This window comes from Mesoplodon bidens (assembly GCF_964165515.1).
Source record: "Mesoplodon bidens genome assembly, chromosome: 7".
Taxonomy (NCBI): Eukaryota; Metazoa; Chordata; class Mammalia; order Artiodactyla; family Ziphiidae; genus Mesoplodon; species Mesoplodon bidens.
The window spans coordinates 4,780,317-4,799,561 of NC_138164.1; the positions used below are offsets into that span (position 1 = coordinate 4,780,317).

The following is a 19,245-nucleotide window of genomic DNA, read 5'->3' on the forward strand; positions in this document are numbered from 1 at the left end:
CCATCCAACCCTGTGCTTCTATGGGAACCTCATTCCATCCCTTCCCTCCTTCTCTGCTAGAAAACATCTAGAATTTTGGTCTTTAAAAAAAGACCAAAATTATACCGGTTATACTGAAGTTGGCAAGAGTGAGATTATTATGCATGTTCACTCCCTAATTTCTCTCCAGGATGTGGTGAAATCCTGCTTCACGTCCATGCCCTTGAAATTCTGCTAACTGTGGTCAAGGCCACGTTTTATATTCAGTGACGCCCACTGAAATGACTAAACGCTGAGTGGACCCGAATCTCTGCAGTGACATTAGATGATGCAGTATTTGGCAAGGGTGGGTTTGGGTACTGGGTTAAATTATGTAGGTTAACCCCGTCCCCAACATTTAGATTCCAAAGGCGTCAGAAGGAGGGGAAGGTACAAATATAAAAGAAAAGATCGAAACAGAAAAGGGAGAATGTCAAGATCTGTTCTGTTACACAGACGCTTGTTGCAGGTCGAAGTGCTGCGCAGCCTTCAGAGGCTGAACAAAAGGAGCAGGGGGAGAAGCAAGGGCAGTGCCATCTACGGGCAGGGGTTCACTTGTCTCCTGGCCATGCACCTTCGGGGGTTGCCGCTCTTTCACCCTTTCTTGTCCTTCCTCTCCCCTGCCAGGTCTCTTCCAATCTTCTGGTCCATAACTCTGAATGAAGAAGACAACCAAAGGAACTTTTAGGCCCAGATTCCAAATAATAACCGATGCGAGTTGATTTTACACCAAAATGCTTAAGAGATGGAGAGACGAGAAGCTTCCCGACTTGCGGCAACGCCCCCTCTCCTCCGCCGCGGGGTGACAGTACCCAGGGGTCAGCTGGCAGTGGAGAGGAGTCACTGCCATAGTCTCGGAGGAAGTCTCTTCCTGCTGCTGCTGCTGCTGCTGCTGCTGCTGCTGCTGCTGTTGCTGCTGCTGCTGTTGCTGCTGCTGCTGCGGCAGGTTGTGTTTTTGCACCGCAGCACAGCGCAGAAGCCGAGGCTGCAGACCTCACCCAAACCCCCGAGCCGGCGTCCGGGCCGCGTTCTCGCGCCCCGCCAGTCCCAGAGCCTCGGGGAGGGTTGGGGGGGGACGAGCCGCGCGCCTCTCAAAGCACCCCCGCCGCGCACGTGCGCTCCCGGGACAACGGCAGGCGAGGTCCTGGCGCGCCCCCGCCGTCCTCGGCCGCGCGCGCGCTCCGCCCGCCCTCCTCGCGCGTGCTCGTGCCCGCGACCGCGGCGGCGCGCCTCTTCTCCCCGCTGCGGGCGTCGCGGGCGCTGCAGGAGGCGGAGCGCGGGAGGCGGAGGCCTGGCCGGCGGCGGGCCTCCGGCGGGCGCGCGCGCCGCGAACGGGGCGGGGGCGCTGCGGGGGCGGCCCGAAGGCGGCGGGCGAGGGGCTCGGAGCCGGAGGACCACGTCCCCGGGGCCGACTCGGCCGGGTGAGGGCGAGCGCGGTGCGTGTCGGAGGTGGGGACTCCGAGGCCGCGGCCCGGAGCCCGGCGTCCCCGCCCCCGAGCCTGACGGGGCGACGCGGCGGGATGAGGCGCTGGCGCGGGGGGCGCCCGGCCGAGCCCCCGCGGCTGCCCTGGGCGGCCAGGCGCTAGGCTCGGCGCGCGGGCGGTGCTCGGCAGCGGCGAGGATCGGGACGAGGACGAGGACGAGGAGGAGGAGGAGGAGGAGGAGGGCGTCGGGCCCGGCGCCCCGCAGGACAGACACGGAGCGGCGAGCGGGGCGCAGCGACGCCGCGGCGGCGCGGCGGGGCCGCGGCGCTCGGTAAGGCGGGGGCCGCGGGAGGGCCGGGGGTGCCGGTGACGTGGGCAGGCGCCGCAGGGGAAGGCTGCGGGGGCCTGAGTTTCCTTGTCGGGAGAAATTCTTTTTAAAGTAAAGGTTCGGGATCGAATGTTCTTAGAAGGCCATCTCGGGTTTCCCCCGTCCCCGCCGACTCCGTCTCTGGCCTCCCGAGGCGGACCGCGCTCGGGCCGCTGCCTCCCGCGCCTGCCCCTTCCCCGCGGCCTCGTCGGACCGGGCCGGGCGGTTCCTGGCCTGCTGCGGCGCTCCGGACCCGAGACGCGGGCGGCGGGCCTGGGGGCTCCGGGGGCGTCCTCGCCGTGCCCGCCCCCTGCCGTGCTCGCCGGCTCACCCGTGGAGTTTTCCCTCTCATCTTTCTAGTTGGCTGAAGTTGCCGCTGCACATTGGACGGTGCTGGTGACTTAGTGCCCTTTTCCGCCGCCATCACCCCCCACGCCCCCGTCTTGCCTTTCTCGTTTTGTTGACTTGAGTAAATCTTCGTATTAAAAAATTACCCAAACAGATGACGAGAAACGGTAGCGGGAGAAAGTCAAAGCTGATTTCTTAGCTGTAGTCTACTTTTGGACCCTTTATAACTCCACCTTCTGTTGCTGAAGCTTAAGGAAGGTGGGGGGGGGAGGAGGAGGAGACCCCCAGCAGGATGCTTGGGATGCAGTTTGATAGTTATCTTTTAGGAAATAGAATTTGGATCATTATAATTTTGATCCGCATGCAGAATTGCAGTCTGCTTTTAAACTGCTTGGGGCACTGCATGATGCTACATGGATAGCTGGCAGCTGGGCCACATTCATTGTTGTCAGCATCTCTTTTATTTTCCATTCTTTCAGAGTTTTGTTTGGCACAGATTTAGACCTTTTAAGTCAGTCTGAACGGGAATAACTTCTGATACATTGGTTGCTTTTGTAAACGTTGTCTGTATTTGTATTTCTGTTGGAAGAAAAAAAACATATGGTGCTAGAGTGCCGTGGCTCTTAGAGTCCAGAAAATGTGCTAGTTTGAATCAGTAATTGAATTTGTTGTAATATTTTTGGGTAGTGACGGTTGTGATTCATTAATATATTTTTCCTTATTGGGTAAATTGAAGTCTAACTCGGAATCATGACATTTGGCCCTTGAACTTGAGAGTGAAGGAAATAGAAGCTTTAATTGCTGCTACAACACGACCTCAAAGTTTTTCAAGCCCTCATTGGTGTGAATTATTTTTTAATAGGGCTGTTTGTGAAGATGGGATATTATGATGTTGTGATTACCATTTTCAGGAATATCTGGAGTCTACTTCATTCCTAAAATTGGGTGTGTGATGCTTTATAGAATAAGTATTCTAGAACGGTGTGAGGTTGGAACTATGCTCAAGCTGGTTATCTTCGTACCATCGTCCCTATAGCCGTCCGTGGAATAAAGCAGCACTTTGGACAGAGACTTGTCCAGACCTAGCTGGGGTGGAAGCCCAGTTTTTTACTGTATGGTGATGCACATTGAGGTGGGTGATAGGGTGTAAGTGGGCCACAGAGGAAATGTTAGTTGTAAGATCCTTCGTTGGTTATATAACTTTTTGTTTTCTAGGGCGAGACCAAGAAGCAGACAGGCAGGCTCAACTGTCATTAGAGTCTTTGATGTTGGTTTGAATTCCAGTAGTTACGTTCCTCTTATTTTCTTTTCCTAACCTCCACATTATTTTCCAATCACCAGAAGCTATTCATTCCACAGTTGGGCCAAGACTTTAATGGCAGTTCATTCATCTCCGTTTCTCTTTCTCTTATTCCCTGTTTAGATGACTTGTTCAGCAGTGTTTCCCCTTTCTAAGCTGGTCTGGGTGTATTGTCTGCACAGTACACATAGGTTCACTATCGACTGTAAATGCATTTAACAAATGTCAAGAATTAGCAGCTGTTTTGTTCAGAAGACTGTGATAGCAGAATGAAAATCGAATGAAATGGACTAAACGTTTTCATTGCATTTAAAGATTTTGACTAATATTCTTGAAAATCTTTAGGGTTTAACCCATTAATGTGAAATTTGATGTCCATGGAAGTAGTTAAGAGGCAGCAAGGACTTGAAATCAGGTTATAGTTGCAGTTATGCTGCTTAGTAGCTGTGTGGCCTCGTCCCTGCTTTGGGCAAGTTGTTTACATTTCTGAGCCTGTTTTCCTTAGGAATGGGGATGAGAAGGCTTGCACTATCTTCCTTACAGAGGAGGGGTCAGCTGAGAGAAAGGATGTGAAAATGCTTTGTAATGCTTCTTATACCCGTGAGGTATTACTGTCATTACCTGTAAACTTAGTATTGAACTGTTTTAAATGTCTTACTATCAGTTTTAAAAAATGCACATAAGGAATTAGAATGTGTTAGATCTCTTCGAGTTCCAGAATCTTGTGATTCTGTCTCATTCTTAGGAAATTCATATGTGGAGTCTACAGTTCTGGACTCCGGAGTTTTTGATTATTTTGGGACAGATGTCAAGTTTATTGAGACTTTGAGCTTCTTTAAAGTATCAGTTCAGAATATTAAAGGAGATTACAAGTTAGGAGTTATGAAAAGAGCTGTTTAGCAAAAAGTATTTTATATTTGTCTGCTTTATTTAGGACAGACATTGGCAAAATTCAGCATGTAGGCCAAATCTGGCCTGCAGCTTGTATTTTGTATGGCCTATGAACTAAGAATGAAAAATTTTTAAATGGTTGAACAAAATAAAAAGAATATTTCATGATGTTCAAGTTACATGAAGTTCAGATATCAGTGCTCATAAATAAAGTTTTATTGGGATACGGTCATACTTGTTTATGTATCGTCTGTGGCTGCGTTGGCAGTATAGCAGCAGAGTTGATTTCTTGCAACAGAGACAGTATGGCCTGCATAGCCCCCAAATTTTATTAGCTGGTCCTTTCCAGAAAAAGTTTGCCAATCTTTGATGTAGGACTTAAAATTTTTGCTTTACTTAGCACAGAGTTATTTCCTATCATAGCATTATAGGGGTTAAGACCCCTGGAAAGTTACTAAGTTTTGCTTTGGAGTCAGATAGACTTGTATTTGAGTACCAGCCGTGACATAAACTTTGATCCTGGGCAAACGAATTAACATCTTGGTGTTCAGGTACCTCCTTTGTAATCAGAGAGTGTAGAATCTGTCTTAGAAGGTTGTGGTGATGATTAAATGAAATGTTACATGTCAAAGCTTAATACGATTTAGGCATACAGTAAGTACTTAGTAAGTTATACATGACAGTGATCATAAATTCTAGTGTAAACAATAAGCCTAAAATATTGCACATCACCTTGCCCCAGTATTATAGAATTGTTCTCCTGAGTGGTATGCTACTTGGTATGGAATTTTCTCCTTTACTGAAACAATTAGTTTAGATAACAGCTGATAATTGGAATAGCTTGAGAAGTTTCCCATATGTTGTACTGTGTTTTTATTAATCACTTGCTTATTTAGATGATTAAGAATGGGTGAAAAGGTAATTTTCTGTTTTTCAGAGATCCTGGTTCTTGATAATTTCTTGGTGTTAATGTATGTTTGCAAGCTGAATTTAAATACCAGTTCTATGTTGGTTTTGGTGTTTCCTGTTTTTTATTTTTTTGAGAAAGATATTTGAGAAAAAACATTAAATAAGGCCAACGTTAGATAACTTTTTTAATGGATTTGACACTCTAAGTCTTCCTTATGATTTGTATTAGCATCTCTCTAATATCCTCTTCAGAAATGGAATAATAAAACTTAATTTTTTTCCCTAAAGATAGACCTAGTGTACTCTCTAGAAGCTTCGATGTTAAACTGCTTTCTGAAGTATTTGGTTTAAATTATCTTACAATTGACAAATTGGATGTGCTTCCCAACTTCAAGTGCTGGTTTATTTAACATTAATCCTAAACGAAGATGGAGCAAATAAACAGAGGCCATTGTTCTGACTGAGTCAAACAGAACAGAATTGGGGCCAGTGTGACTCTTGCCATCCTACAGATTGTGCAGTTTTACCCCTTGGATGTTGCTTACATGCAGTGGGATGATACAAGGGAGACATGGGAGGGCACTCATGCTGTCCCCATTCTGTCCTCGGTGGGGCAGAGGGCCTTTCATCAAGCTGTAGAGCTGCAGCCCCTGGACAACTACACTGCAGGGTTCTAATTGTAGCACCTCAAAAACAGTAGAGGCCTAAAGAAGACCCACCATCACGAGGAGACAGTATTCTCTTTTGAGGTTAAAACATAAACAACAAAACCCACCAGAGATTTCCTCTTTGAAAAGATGCAGGTTGAGAGGGAATATTCCCCATGGTAGCAAAATGTAAAGATTTGGTAAAATAGATGTTTATAGTTTCATAGCGTGCCCGGGCAAGGGGACTTCCTTGGTATTTAAAGGAGATTGTTTTAGGAAGGTAAAAGGAAGTGAGAAACAAGGTGTTTGGTTTAATTTCTCATAAGAAATTTATGAAACAGAATGTTCAGAGTGGAAGTAGAATTCTGATTTTCAGGGAGATCCTATTATTTGGCTTATGATCATATATTCATTTACTACTTTATTTTATGCCATGGATCATAGTAGACATTAGTATTGGAGGCTGTGGAGATGGAAGCACTGAGAGGAAAAGCATACGTGACCCATGTGGTGTATGATATGTTTACGTTGTCTCTGTTAGGAAAGATAGGCACCCCACTCTGGGGAAGAATTCTAAAATATTCCATTCATTTTCCCTTAAAATAGTAAAATTTTTATTATCTGTGGTTCAGCCTTGTGGTCTTGGGCAGGCCATTTGATTGCATTGTTTTTGTTCCCTTGTGTGTAGGATGGAAACAGTAATTCCTGTTCCTCTTTTTATTGGAGAGGTATGTGGTAAAAGGACTCTTAAGATGAGTAGTATTTTCAACAATTTTGAAGAACATATTATGTGTACTTTATAAATTACCTAGTATATTAAGGACAGACAAAGGAGATTTTTGTTTAACAGAAAAAGGAGATTTGAACTTGAAGTCAGGACCTGGGTTCTTGTCTTGGCTCCGCTGTAAATAATCTGTGACTTTGGATGAGTAATTCATCTCTCTAAACCTCATTTTCCTTATATGTAAAATGAGGGGTCAGACTACAGGTCTCTAAGATCCTTTCTTGCTCCTAAATTCCATGATTCTCTGATTTTTTTTTTTTAAAGTAGGGACCATCCTCTTGTACTTGCCCAGTTTCCATTGACCTTCTACCTGAGGAAAACCTGAAATCCAGTGGTCTTCCGGATTCGGTAACAATCCTGGCTCCGGTAGGATGCAGGAAACCAAATCTCTTTTATCAGTGAACTGAAAAGTATCCGTTCAGTACAAGTGAGTATTTTGTACCATGCTAAATGCAGTGGAAGATAGATATGAAAGAAGGTGGCATTGAGTCTCTGCCCTTAGGAAGTGTTCATTCTACTGGGGAGATAAACTATATTATGAAAAAGAATATTTATAAAAGAGTAGACAAGGGGACAGTGGGATGATCCCTGATCTGGCAGTTCGAGGACTTGGGTGTACTATTGGAGAGGATACTTTGTGGCTTTGTGGCCTTGTGGCCCTGAACATTTGTAACATGAGCTTTGTAGACTGTCTCCAGCTCTGAAATTTGGTCATATTCTCTTTGACAGAGAGGCAGCGTCTTTGAATCAGCCTGTTAGGAGACAGCTCAAGTGACAACTGCTCAATCCAGGCCAGATTTTTTGCTCCTTTTGCATAATTGCTTGATTTACTGGATAGAAGGAAAGGGTTACTTTAATTTGCTGGAAATGCATTCAAGGGGCAACTTTTCTTCTGGAAAAGTCAAGCATGTGAGAAGGGACAAGAGACCCAAGTGTCCCGGCTTCTGGGTCAATAACTCTGAGCCCTGGATCTCATTCATTTTTCCCTTCTTAAGGCTTTCACTCCTGCCATTATTTTTTTCCTTAAATTATCATTCTCTCCTTACTGGATCATCTCTTTTAGTATGCAGACATGCCCTATATTACTGGCAGCAGTGATGATTCACCAAATGCCATTCTCTGCAGCTTCATTTCAGTAATAGGGCCCTCAGGTTTTCTCTGGCACATGGATGCCCAACTAGACTACATTTCCTAGTCTCCCTCTTACAGCTCGATGTGACCACATGATGAAGTTTGGGTAAATGGATATGACCGGAAGTGATGTGAGTGATTTCTGTGTTATGGTTGCTTTCTGCTTCCTTTCTGCCAGGAGAATGTAGTGCTGGTACGTGTTATTGAACCTTGCAGGTGAGAGCAGCACTTTAGGGGGAGATGGATCAGTAAGATGGATCCTTGGATGGTCTCGTGGATCAGAGCCACCCCACTACTGCTCATTTATCTCTGGATGGTTAAGTGAGAAAGGAATACAGTTTTGTCTTGTTGGAGCCCCTAATACCTTAACTGAATAAATCACCCCTTTTAAACCACCGTCTCCTCCACCTTATGTTTCCCTTCGGCTATTGCCCGATTTCTTTGTTCCCTTTTGCAACAGGAGAGGTTTATGTTTGCTGTGTCTACTTCCTTACCACTGATTCTCTCTTTAGCCTGATCCGTTTGAGCTCTTGTTTCTCCACTCACTGACATTGTTTTTAATCAAGGCTGCAACGACCTGTGTCTTGTCAAAGCCAGTGATCAGCAGTGTCTATGTCTTATTGACCTCTCATCAGCATTTCACATTGGCCAACTACTTTCTCTGACCTTGTAGCTACTCATTCTCTATGTCTTTTTGCAGCTTATCTCTACCCACCCCCGCACTCTAAAATTTGGAGTGTCCCTGGGCTCTCCTCGTGTGATTTCATCCATTTTCATGGTTTCAGATACCATTTATATGCTGAGGGAGCTCAGATTCCTTTCTTTTTCCCCTTGAGCTGTAGACTCATCTGACGCCACTCCTCCACTTGGATGTCTAATAGACACCTCAAATGTACCGTGAACAAAGCAGAACTATGAATTCCTCCTTCTTTCATTTACTCTTCCCTCCGCCTTTCCAGAGTCTTCATCTTCTCAAGTGAAGTGACGCCACCGTCTACCCGGTTGTGCAGAGGCCAAAACCCCTGGGGTTATCCTCCAGTTTTTTCTTCTCATCTCATATTAAAGTCCCGTCAGCTCCACCTGCAGAATACAAACTGGACATGACTACGTTTTTTAATAGTTTTTTCACCGTTAACACCTAGGCTGGCAGCCTTTCTCCTCTGGAAAACTGCCAGCAGACTTCCCTGCCTCTACTCTTGCCCTTATTTTCCTCACCCATCCTATAACAGGGGCCAAAAATAATGTTAAATGTTAATCAGATTGTATCACCTGTTTATTGGCTTTCCAGTACACTTAACACTAAAACTAAAACTTAAAGGTTTATTATGGGAACAAAATCTCCACTGTGGCCACTTACGAGGCCCTGTATCAGCGGTTTTTAATTGGGGAAGATCTTGCCCTTCGGGGACAGTTGGCAGTGTCTGGCGTCCTTTTTGGTTGTCAGGACTGGGGGACGGGTGGTAGGGGGAGTGTGCTGCTGGTACCTGGTGGGTAGAAGCCAGGGATGCTGGGCATCCGACAGTGCACAGGACAGCCCCAGCCACGATGAAAAATGTCATCCAGAATGTCTGCAGCGCGTGGTCTGGCTCCTTGCTTCCTCTGCAACCGCGTCTTTCTCTGGCTTCTCCTTTGTTCACGGGGCTGCAATCACAATGATGTGATTCTTCTTTTTTTTTCCTTAATAGACTTTTCTATTTTTTTTTTTTTTTGAGCACCTTTAGGCTCACAGCCAAGTCAAGCAGAGGGTACAGGTATTTCCCACACCCTGCCGTCCCTCACACACACAGCCTCTTCCACTGTCAACGTTCCCCACCAGAGTGGGACGTTAGTTACAGCTGATGAAGCTGTGACAACACACCATTGCCACCCAAAGTCCTCAGTGTTATTAGGGTTCATTCTTGGTGTTGTACATTCCGTGGGTTTGGACAAATGTATAATGACATACATCCACCATTATAGTGTCATACAGAGTAGTTTTCACTGCCCCCAAAACCCCCTGTGCTCCGCCTATTCATCCCTCACCTCCCCCCCACTCCCAACCCTTGGCTACTCATGATCTGTTTAATGAGTCCATAGTTTTGCCGTTTCCATGGTGTCTTATATTTGGAATCGTACAGTATGTAGCTTTTTCAGATTGGCTGCTTTCGCTTAGTAATGTGTATCTAAGTTTCTTCCATGTCTTTTCACGGTTTGATAGCTCATTTCTTTTTAGCACTGAATAATATTCCATTGTCTGGATGTACCACAGTTTATCCATTCACCTGCTAAAGGATATCTTGGTTGCTTCCAAGTTTTGGCAGTTAGGAATAAAATTGCTATAAACAATCCGTGTGCAGTTTTTTTGTGGACGTAAGTTTTCAACTCCTTCGGATAAATACCAAGGACTGTGATTGTGGGATTGTATGGTAAACGTATGTTTTGTTTTATAAGAAACTGCCAAACTGTTTTCCAAAGTGGCTGCATTGCCACCAGCAGTGAATGAGCGTTCCTTTTGTCCCACATCCTTGCTGGCACTTGGTGGTGTGAGCATTCTGGATTTAGGCCATTCTAATAGGTGTATAGTGGATGATGCTCTTTTTTTATCCCTTGAAGAAGCTAAGCATGTACCTTTTCAGGGATTTACAGTTGCTGTTCCTTTTGCTTGGAATGTACTTCCTTCAGATCTTTGTGTGACTGCCTTCTCCTACCCCAGAGAGGCCTCTGTGATTACTGTGTACATGCAGTACCCCGGTCTTTCTCTTCTATATTAGCCTATTTTATTTTCTTCATTTTAGTTTATTTATTCGCTTATGTTTTACATTTATAATCCCTTTTTCTGCAAGCTGTTTGAGGGGCATGGGCTCTGTCTAGATATGTACTGTATCCCTAGCTTTTCTATTAAAACATATTTGTTGATGCCAGAGAGGTGCCATCCATCGTGGGGATGGGAGGCAAGGTTTTCAGTGATAGTGGTAAGTTAGAGCATCCTGAGAGCAGCAGGGAAGGTTGTGATTTTCTGGAGGATGGAAAAAATCCCTTGAGACATGGCTGCTTTAGTCTTAAGTAATCAATTTTGTAGGATAGAGGAATTTACTTCGATTTTTGTGAGGAGGCAAATGACAAGAGTAAGCTGACAGCAGGGAGTTTTTAAGAGAGAAAGGTTACTTCAGGGTTTAACTTCCATTTTGCCTTGTGTCTCATGCCACTTGTCTCTGCATATAGAGCTACACATTCATATACTGCAGTTACATAGGCCTCCCGGTTATACATAGTTTTACCTTTTCCCAGTATCAGAGTTTCTTCTACATTTTCCTTGGAAGAGAAGCACATACCCTCTGCCTCTGTATTTTCAGTGACTGAAAACTCAGTTACTCACTTGACAGCCCAGTTCTTTTTTTTTTTAATTGAAGTATAGTTGATTTCCAGTGTTGTGTTAATTACTGCTGTAGAGCAGAGTGGCTCAGTTATACATATATATACACGTTCTTTTTCATATTCTTTTCCATTATGGTTTATCACAGGATATTGAATATAGTTCCCTGTGCTATGCAGTAGGACCTTGTTTTTGCCCAGTTCTTTTTAAAAGGAGTTCTTATTTTTAAAAATTCCTCATTATATTAGAGTGGAACGTACCTGCCTGCATTTCCAACACCACACAGATCTGCTCTGTTTTTCACATGATGGCCTTCAGCTGTCATGGAAAAATGGCTGGTTCTTTGATCTTCCCACCAACTTTTTCTCTTTCCAGGCTAAATGTACTTATTTTCTTCAACTGTTCCTCATAGTCCTAAGATTTTTAGCCCCTTTTCCAGGAGCTATTTACAAATTATTAATCAAGTTAACTGATACAGATGTTCCATTGCCTACCTTAACAAAGAAAACTTCATAATGACCTAACTCAGGGTCAAACAGGGAATTCTCAGATTCCTCTGAGTTCTGCTCCAGAACATGGTAAAGGGCAAAGACCCAGCCTTCAACCCAAGATTCCATTCTCCCTCCAGGTTCCTTGCATGAGGGACTTTTTGCATGTGCACATACGTGGACACTCGAATCCGTGCACCCCTGTTGACCTTTCAGACAGCAGCTCTTTGATCATCTCTTGGACCCAGCGATATAAATACCGATGGTGGGGTCATCTGCCATTGGGAGGATCAACTCACTCAGGGAAGAGACCTGAGCAAAGCCTAGAAGTAGACAGGAAATTCTGGGGTCCTTGCAAAATCAGGGCTGGGTGTGTAGGCTGCAGTTGGGCATACCTTTCAGGTCCTGAGATCAGCTGGCCCCATGCATGGTCAAGGGTGTGGTCAGGGGGAGGCCAGTGCATGGCCCTTCAAAGGTCCAGGCCTAGGACGGGGGTTTATTGCTTAGGTCCAAGGTATTACTGTTCTGTCATCATCAGACTCTACTCTTGATTCTGTTTCCCAGAGCCAGTTATTGTGGAAAAAGTTAAATTCCCTTTTACAAGTGTTCCAAATTAGACATCGCACTTTAATTAGAGCCTCCTAACCAGTGTGCCAGACAGCCCTCTGAATGTGTTACAGATAGGGCAGAAATACTGATGTCCTTGTTCCTCAGAGAGGATTATCAGTGACAGAGTGGACGAGCTTCTGCTGATCACTGTTGGCCAACAGCAGCATGGCTTACTGCTGTGTGCCTGTATCTGTACTGTCATTTTCTGTATGTGTCCTAAGTGCAAAAGGCTGAGAAACCCTGCTCTAGACTGCTGTGTGGTGACTATGCAGGTCTCACGGTATAACGTGTTTACATACAGCTTTGAGAGCATTTTTATCAACATTAATATTTGGTCTGCCTGATGATGTTGGAGGTGTCAAAGTACGTTTGCGCCCTTCTTATTAATGAGGATATAGGTCCAGGTTAAGTGGCTTAATCTAGCTACACGTTCTCACTCAAGTAGGGCAGTTGAAACTAGAACTCCATTCTTCTGACTCATCCTGGTATATTCTCTCTACTAACCCAAATTCTTTTTCTTGTACTTTTTTTTTTTTTTTTGGACAGCCTATCACTTCTGGTTTATTTAGGGCATGCAGGCAGTTACATTTTTTAGAGTTTTTCTGTCCCAACTTCTGTTATGTTGTTTCCCTTTATTGTTACTTTTTAACCTGAAGACTCAGCTTGACATTTAATCTCTATTAAATGGTATCATTTGTATAAGATTCAAACAATTCATCCAGTGTCTTGCAACTTAATTGTGTGTTATGCATTTTGATAGCTCTCTTCCCTACATTAGTGTCCTATTTAGTTGTTACAGCAACGTTTGTCTGAAATGGTCACCCTGCATTGTTTATAAAAGGTTAGATTACGTTAAAGCAGGAAAATGTGCAATACATTTTAGAAATCTTTCTTTCCTAAACCAGTTATGATTAAAAAAAAGTTCTGGCATGTAAGTGTAAATTCACTTCCCTTTTTATTTAGTACCCATTTTGTATTGATCTTTACAAAAGTTATTTTATTTAAACCTCAGTAACCTCACTTACTCATGTACCTAAGTGCTGGATTGATTCATAATTCAAATCTAGGTCTGTTTAACCTCAAAGTACCTGTGCTTTTCCTCAGTACTTTTCCTCTATAAATAATGTGAAATGATTTCTAAACATTTAACTTGAGCTGAGAAAGGGATGTTTCCCAGATTTATATTCTTACATTTGGAATAAGTAATTCTCTGTTACTCATGCACAGGACAGGCCCCCTCACCACACCCCCCGGCCCCCCATTATCTGGTCTAAATGTCAGTAGTGCCAAGTTGGGAAACCCTGCTCTAAAGGTTTTAAGTAGTCAGGGTTTTACTTTGAATATGTGTGTGTGTATTTAGCATCATGGTGATAGGTGCTAGAATGGATCAGAGATAGTTTCTCCTACTCCCTGCTTGGGAACAGGTTGTCTGTGACATTAGAGCATGATGTTTTTTTTTTTTTTTGTGGTACGCGGGCCTCTCACTGCTGTGGCCTCTCCCGTTGCGGAGCACAGGCTCCGGACGCGCAGGCTCAGCGGCCATGGCTCATGGGCCCAGCCGTTCTGCCGCATGTGGGATCTTCCTGGACCGGGGCACGAACCTGTGTCCCCTGCATCAGCAGGCGGACTCTCAACCATTGCACCACCAGGGAAGCCCAGAGCATCATGTTTTTATTCATTTCAGTTCTGTGTTGCTTCTAGAGAATCTGGGATTTAATGCTAAAGGCTTTGTGAGTTAGGAAAGGTTAGGCTTTTTATATTTTAATACTTATGTTTGTTAGAACTTTTGATGGGAAAAAACGTGAAATATATGAAACTTAGCTGGCATTTTGGTATTGACCTGCTAACCAACGTAACTTCTATGAGAAGTTGTATTTATTGGTTAAAAGCACAGATTTGAAGGGATGGTTGCTTAGCATTCTAACACCAGTTCTCTTTTCCCTTGTTTTTGAGTTGCAAGGCATGACTGGAACATCACTGTAGCACCTTTCTCAATGTCTTTACATTAATTTTCCCAGACTTGATTTTGTGTTCCTTTGTTCTAGATTGCCATACCTACCTCCTTAAACTAAAGTTTCATTCTGTTTACTCTACCTGATCAAGAACCATCAGAGGTTCTGTATTCCTCTTATACTTATTAAGTGCTCTTGCTACTACACGTACTAAACTCTCTTGCTTGATTTTCAAGGAAGGCTTTTTTTCTTTTTAATAACCCTCAATCCACGATTCAGTGTCACTAAATGATACGTATCTGTCTTTTTAATACTATCAGTAGCTACTGTTACTGCTAACATTTATTTATTATTGATATGCCAGAAGCTGTTCTAAGCCCCTTACATGTATTATCTGGTTTATTATCACAATTGCCCCATGAGGTAGTTACTCATACTATTTTTTTTTATTGTGGTAAAATTTACATAACAAAATTTACTATCTTAACCATTTTTAGGTGTCCAGTAGTTTAAAGTATATTCACATTGTTGTGAAACAGATCTCCAGAACTTTTCCATCCTGCAAAACTAACACTCTGTGCCAATTAAACATCTCATTTCTTCCTCCCTGCAGCCCCTGGTACCCACCATTCTACTTTCTGTTTTTATGAATATGACTACTTTAGATACCTCATATAAATGGAATCATACACTGCTTGTCTTTTTGTGACTGACTTATTTCACTTAGCATAATGTCCTCAAGGTTCAACCATGTTGTAGCATGTGACAAGATTTCCTTACATTTTAAGGCCAAATAATATTCCATTGTATGTATATATCACATTTTATTCATCTCTTCATCCATTGAGGGACACTTGGGTTGCTTCTGTCTCTTGGCTATTGTGAATAGTGCTGCTGTGAACATGGGTGCAAGTATTTCTTTGAGATCTTGCTTTCAATTGTTTTGTATGTATACCCAGGAGTAAAATTTCTGGGTCATATGGTAATTCTATTTTTAACTTTTTGAGGAACTACCATAATGTTTTCGACAGCAGCTGTACCATTTCACATTCCCACCAACAGTGCACAAAGGTTCTTATTTCTCCACATCCTCGTTAACATTTGTAATTTTCTGTTTTTTTTTTTTTTTGCTGGTTCCATCCTTATGGATGTGAAGTGATATCTCATTGTGGTTTTGATTTGCATTGGATTAGTGGTAGTGATATTGAGCATTGTTTTCAGAAGTTTGTTGTCAATTTTCATATCATCTTTGGATAAATGTCTATTCAAGTTCTTTGTCCATTTTTAATTTTTATTTTTTTGGCCGCACCATGCAGCATGTCGGATCTTAGTGCCCCGACCAGGGATCGAATACCTCCTGCAGTGGAAGTGCAGAGTCTTAACCACCGGACCGCTAGGGAAGTCCCTGTCCATTTTTTAAAAATCAGGTTTTTTGTTGTTGTTGACTTGTTGGAGTTCTTTATATATTCTGGATACCAATCTCTTACCATATATGTGGTTTCAGATATTTTCTTCCATTCTGTGGGTGGCCTTTTCACTCTTGTCGATGGTGTCCTGTGATGCACAACAGTGTTTAATTTTGATGAAGTCCAGCTTATCTATTTTGTCTTTTGTTGCCTGTGCTTTTGGTGTCACATTCAGTAAACCATTGCCAAATCCAGTGTCCTGAGGTTTTTCCCTTATGTTTTCTTCTAAGAGTTTTATAGTTTTAGCTCTTTTATTTGGATCTTTACTCCAGTTAGAGTTAAATTTTCTGTATCTTATAAGGGTCCAATTTTTTTTTTTTTTTTGCATGTGGATATCCAGTTTTTCCCAATACCATTGTTGAAAAGACTATCCTTTTTCAATTGAATGGTCTTGGTACACTTGTTGGAAATCATTTGCCTATATATGCAAGTACTCCTACTGATTTTATAGATGAGGTGATTGATACTGAGATGTGACTGATAGATAATACTAATACATTAAAAAAAATGTTTACCGCAAAGTAATCTATATTTGGTACAGTAAGATGAAGGAGGTTTTTAGGGTTGTGAGGTCTTTTTTTGTGTTGTAGCTTCTCCCAGGAGAATTAAGTGTCAGTAACTCAGTTACTGTGTTTGCATCCCAGTTCTGATAGGTTGCCAACTCCATGCACTAAGTCAGTGATTTTTTCAAACTTTTCTAGCAACAAAACCCTTTCTTTTTTCCCCCTCAAACAAAATCATAGGTGGACCTCCAGGGTTTTAATGATAATTAGTATTTTGTTATTATATATTCATCTAAAAAATCAGTGTATAATATTTACCTATTTTTGCTAATTGATTATAGCACAAATTCATGAATTTATGGTCTCCGCTGTGTTGAAAACATGTGCATATTATGGTTTTAAAATTTCTGCCTGTTATCGTTTTAAGAATAGGTAATGATATGGGAACACCTTCAAATCAAATGTTTGCAAAACATCTGAAGCTCTTCCATGGATGTCAGTGTGAAAAATACTAGCTTATTTAGGTATCTTTGAGGTTCAACTTGTGATTATGGAGAACCATTTTTCTCTATGCAAAGTTGGCTAGAGAGTTAATATGAGAAAGTCTTGACTTCCTTAGTGCTGAGATGTGGGGCTAATTTAATAGCCTAACAGCTGGCTCAGACCGACTTTTCATTTTTCTACTCAGGATCTAAGGGTTAGTGTCAAAAGATATCTCATTTTCCTGTGTGTCCTACAGTGGTTTAAACTTAAGGCCAATTCAGATCTTGTACTTTAAGATACTGACATTGATAAGGATACCAGAATTTGTGTAGCTAGTTGTAAGAATTTTATTCTTTGAGATTTGATTTTAAGTATGTCAGCAGCATTTGTTAAGTTTGGAAGATAGTAATTTTGAGTTTCAGCATTCTTATTAGATAAAGTAAGGTCTTCAGAAAACGAATCACTCTTTTTTTAAAAAGTTCTTTTTCCTAATGGAGTGTCTCCCATGAATTAACTGTATGTATAATGAAATATACTCTTTTCTAAAGCTGTAATCATTACTTAATTACTGTGCAATGGCATTAAGTAATTTTGCAGAGCCCAAGATGCTTGAAAATTGGTATAGCTGGTGATATTTTAAATTTAGCAACAATAAGAAATACTCCTATTCAGGCTATATAATACAAGTGTTGGAAAAGGTTTTGTTTGATTTCTTGCATTCTCTTTTTTTTAAAGCTTTCGCAGCCCCCAACTTTATTGAAATGTTGTTGACCTGTAACGTAAAAGTTTAAGATGTACAAGCTGATAATTTGATACAGTATATATTGCAAAATGATTACCACAATAAGATTAGTTAATATCTCCATCCCCACAGGCTATTACCATTTTTTCTTTTTTTTGGTGTGGTGATAACATTTAAGATCTACTCTCTTAATATCTTTCAAGTGTATAATACAGTATTGTTAAATGTAATCACCATGCTGTACATTAGATCCCCAGAAAACATATTCATTTTATAGCTGGGTGTTTGTACCCTTTGACCAACATCTCTCAGTTTCCTCCACCCCAGCCCCTGGCAACCACCATCCTACTCTCTATTTCTATGAATTACCTTTTTTTTTGGTTCCACATATAAGTGAGAACATACAGTATTTGGCAAGGTCCATTCATATTGTTACATATTGTTTCCTTCTTTTTTTTTCTTGGCTGAATAATATTCTGTTGTATATACACCGCATTTTCTTTATTCATTCATCCATTGATGGACACTTAGGTTCTTCCCATGTCTTGGCTATTGTGAATAGTGCTGCAGTTCTTTTCATATCTTCACTATTGTGAATAGTGCTGCTCTTCAAGATAGTGATTTCATTTCCTTTGGATATATACCCAAAAGTGGGATGGCTGGATCAGGTGGGAGTTCTGTTTTTAACTTTTTGAGAAATCTCCATATTGTTTTCTATTGTGGCTGTACCAAATGACATTCCACCAACAGTGCACAAGGGCTCCTTTTTCTTTACATCTTTGCCAACACTTGTTATCTCTTGTCTTTTTGAGGACAGCCATTCTAACAGGTGTGAGGTGATATTTCATTGTGGTTTTGATTTGTATTTTCCTAATGATTAGTGATGTTGAGCACCTTTTCATGTACCTGTTGGCCACTTGTTTGTCTTCTTTTGAAAAATGTCTATTCAGTCCTCTGCCCATTTTTTAATCAGATTTTAAAAAATGCTCTTTTTCTTTTTTGGTGTATTTAAAAGGTAGTGTTTAATAATTGACTTTGTTGTTGATACATTTGGGAAAACAAACAGGTTCCCATATGCATGTTCAACTGTTCTCTCCTGTAGGGATACATTCTGACCTGATATTTTAAAAACTGCCCTAAGTGTGTAAACTGTATTTTGAAATGGGTTTAAAGTAGAAGATTTAGCCAGATTTTACAGCTCTTTATTTGTAAATTTGGTTAAACTAATAACTCAGCATTCATTCAGTACATATTTACTACCTACCTATTAGAAGTGGATTTGTAGGGGATTAAAAAGTAGGGATTTTCTTTTGCTATCTATATTGTTAGAAATTAAAAAAAATAAGACAGCTAGAATAATATTGAATATAGTACAGTATAAACTTTTTCAGAAATTGAAGAAAAATTAAAAGCTCAAAAGGTATATTTTAATTCTATTTAGTTTTTGTGGCATGCTTGATTTATTCTGTCATAAGTAAATATTGTTTGTGAACATTTTGTTAGATTTCCATATTTTCTCTTAATTTGTGTGTGTGAAAGGCAGACATTTCCCTGTTTCTTTTTTAAGTAAATACATTTATTTATTTAGTTATTTTTGGCTGCCTCTGGTCTTTGTTGCTGCGCGTGGGCTTTCTCTAGTTGCGGCGAGCGGGGGCTGCTCTTTGTTGTGGTGCACAGGCTTCTCATTGCGGTGGCTTCTCGTTGTGGAGCACGGGCTCTAGGCGTACAGGCTTCAGTAGTTGTGGCTCACGGGCTCAGTAGTTGTGGCTCACAGGCTGTAGAGCGCAGACTTCAGTAGTTGTGGCTCACGGGCTCAGTAGTTGTGGCTCAC

At 42.0% G+C, this 19,245-nt stretch overlaps 1 protein-coding gene across 3 annotated transcripts in view; it reads left to right on the forward strand.

Annotated features, from left to right (window-relative positions):
• The first annotated feature begins 1,365 nt into the window (after window positions 1-1,365).
• Window positions 1,366-19,245, forward strand: part of ARHGAP32 (Rho GTPase activating protein 32) — a 262,887-nt gene continuing 245,007 nt past the window's right edge. Inside the window, exon 1 of one of the 3 annotated variants that reach the window (XM_081238497.1) lies at window positions 1,366-1,773. The gene's annotated coding sequence lies outside the window, so the exon portion shown is untranslated. Of the gene's footprint in view, window positions 1,774-6,893; window positions 7,116-19,245 lie in introns of those variants that run through there. The other 2 variants (XM_081238496.1, XM_081238495.1) reach the window with 2 other exon arrangements.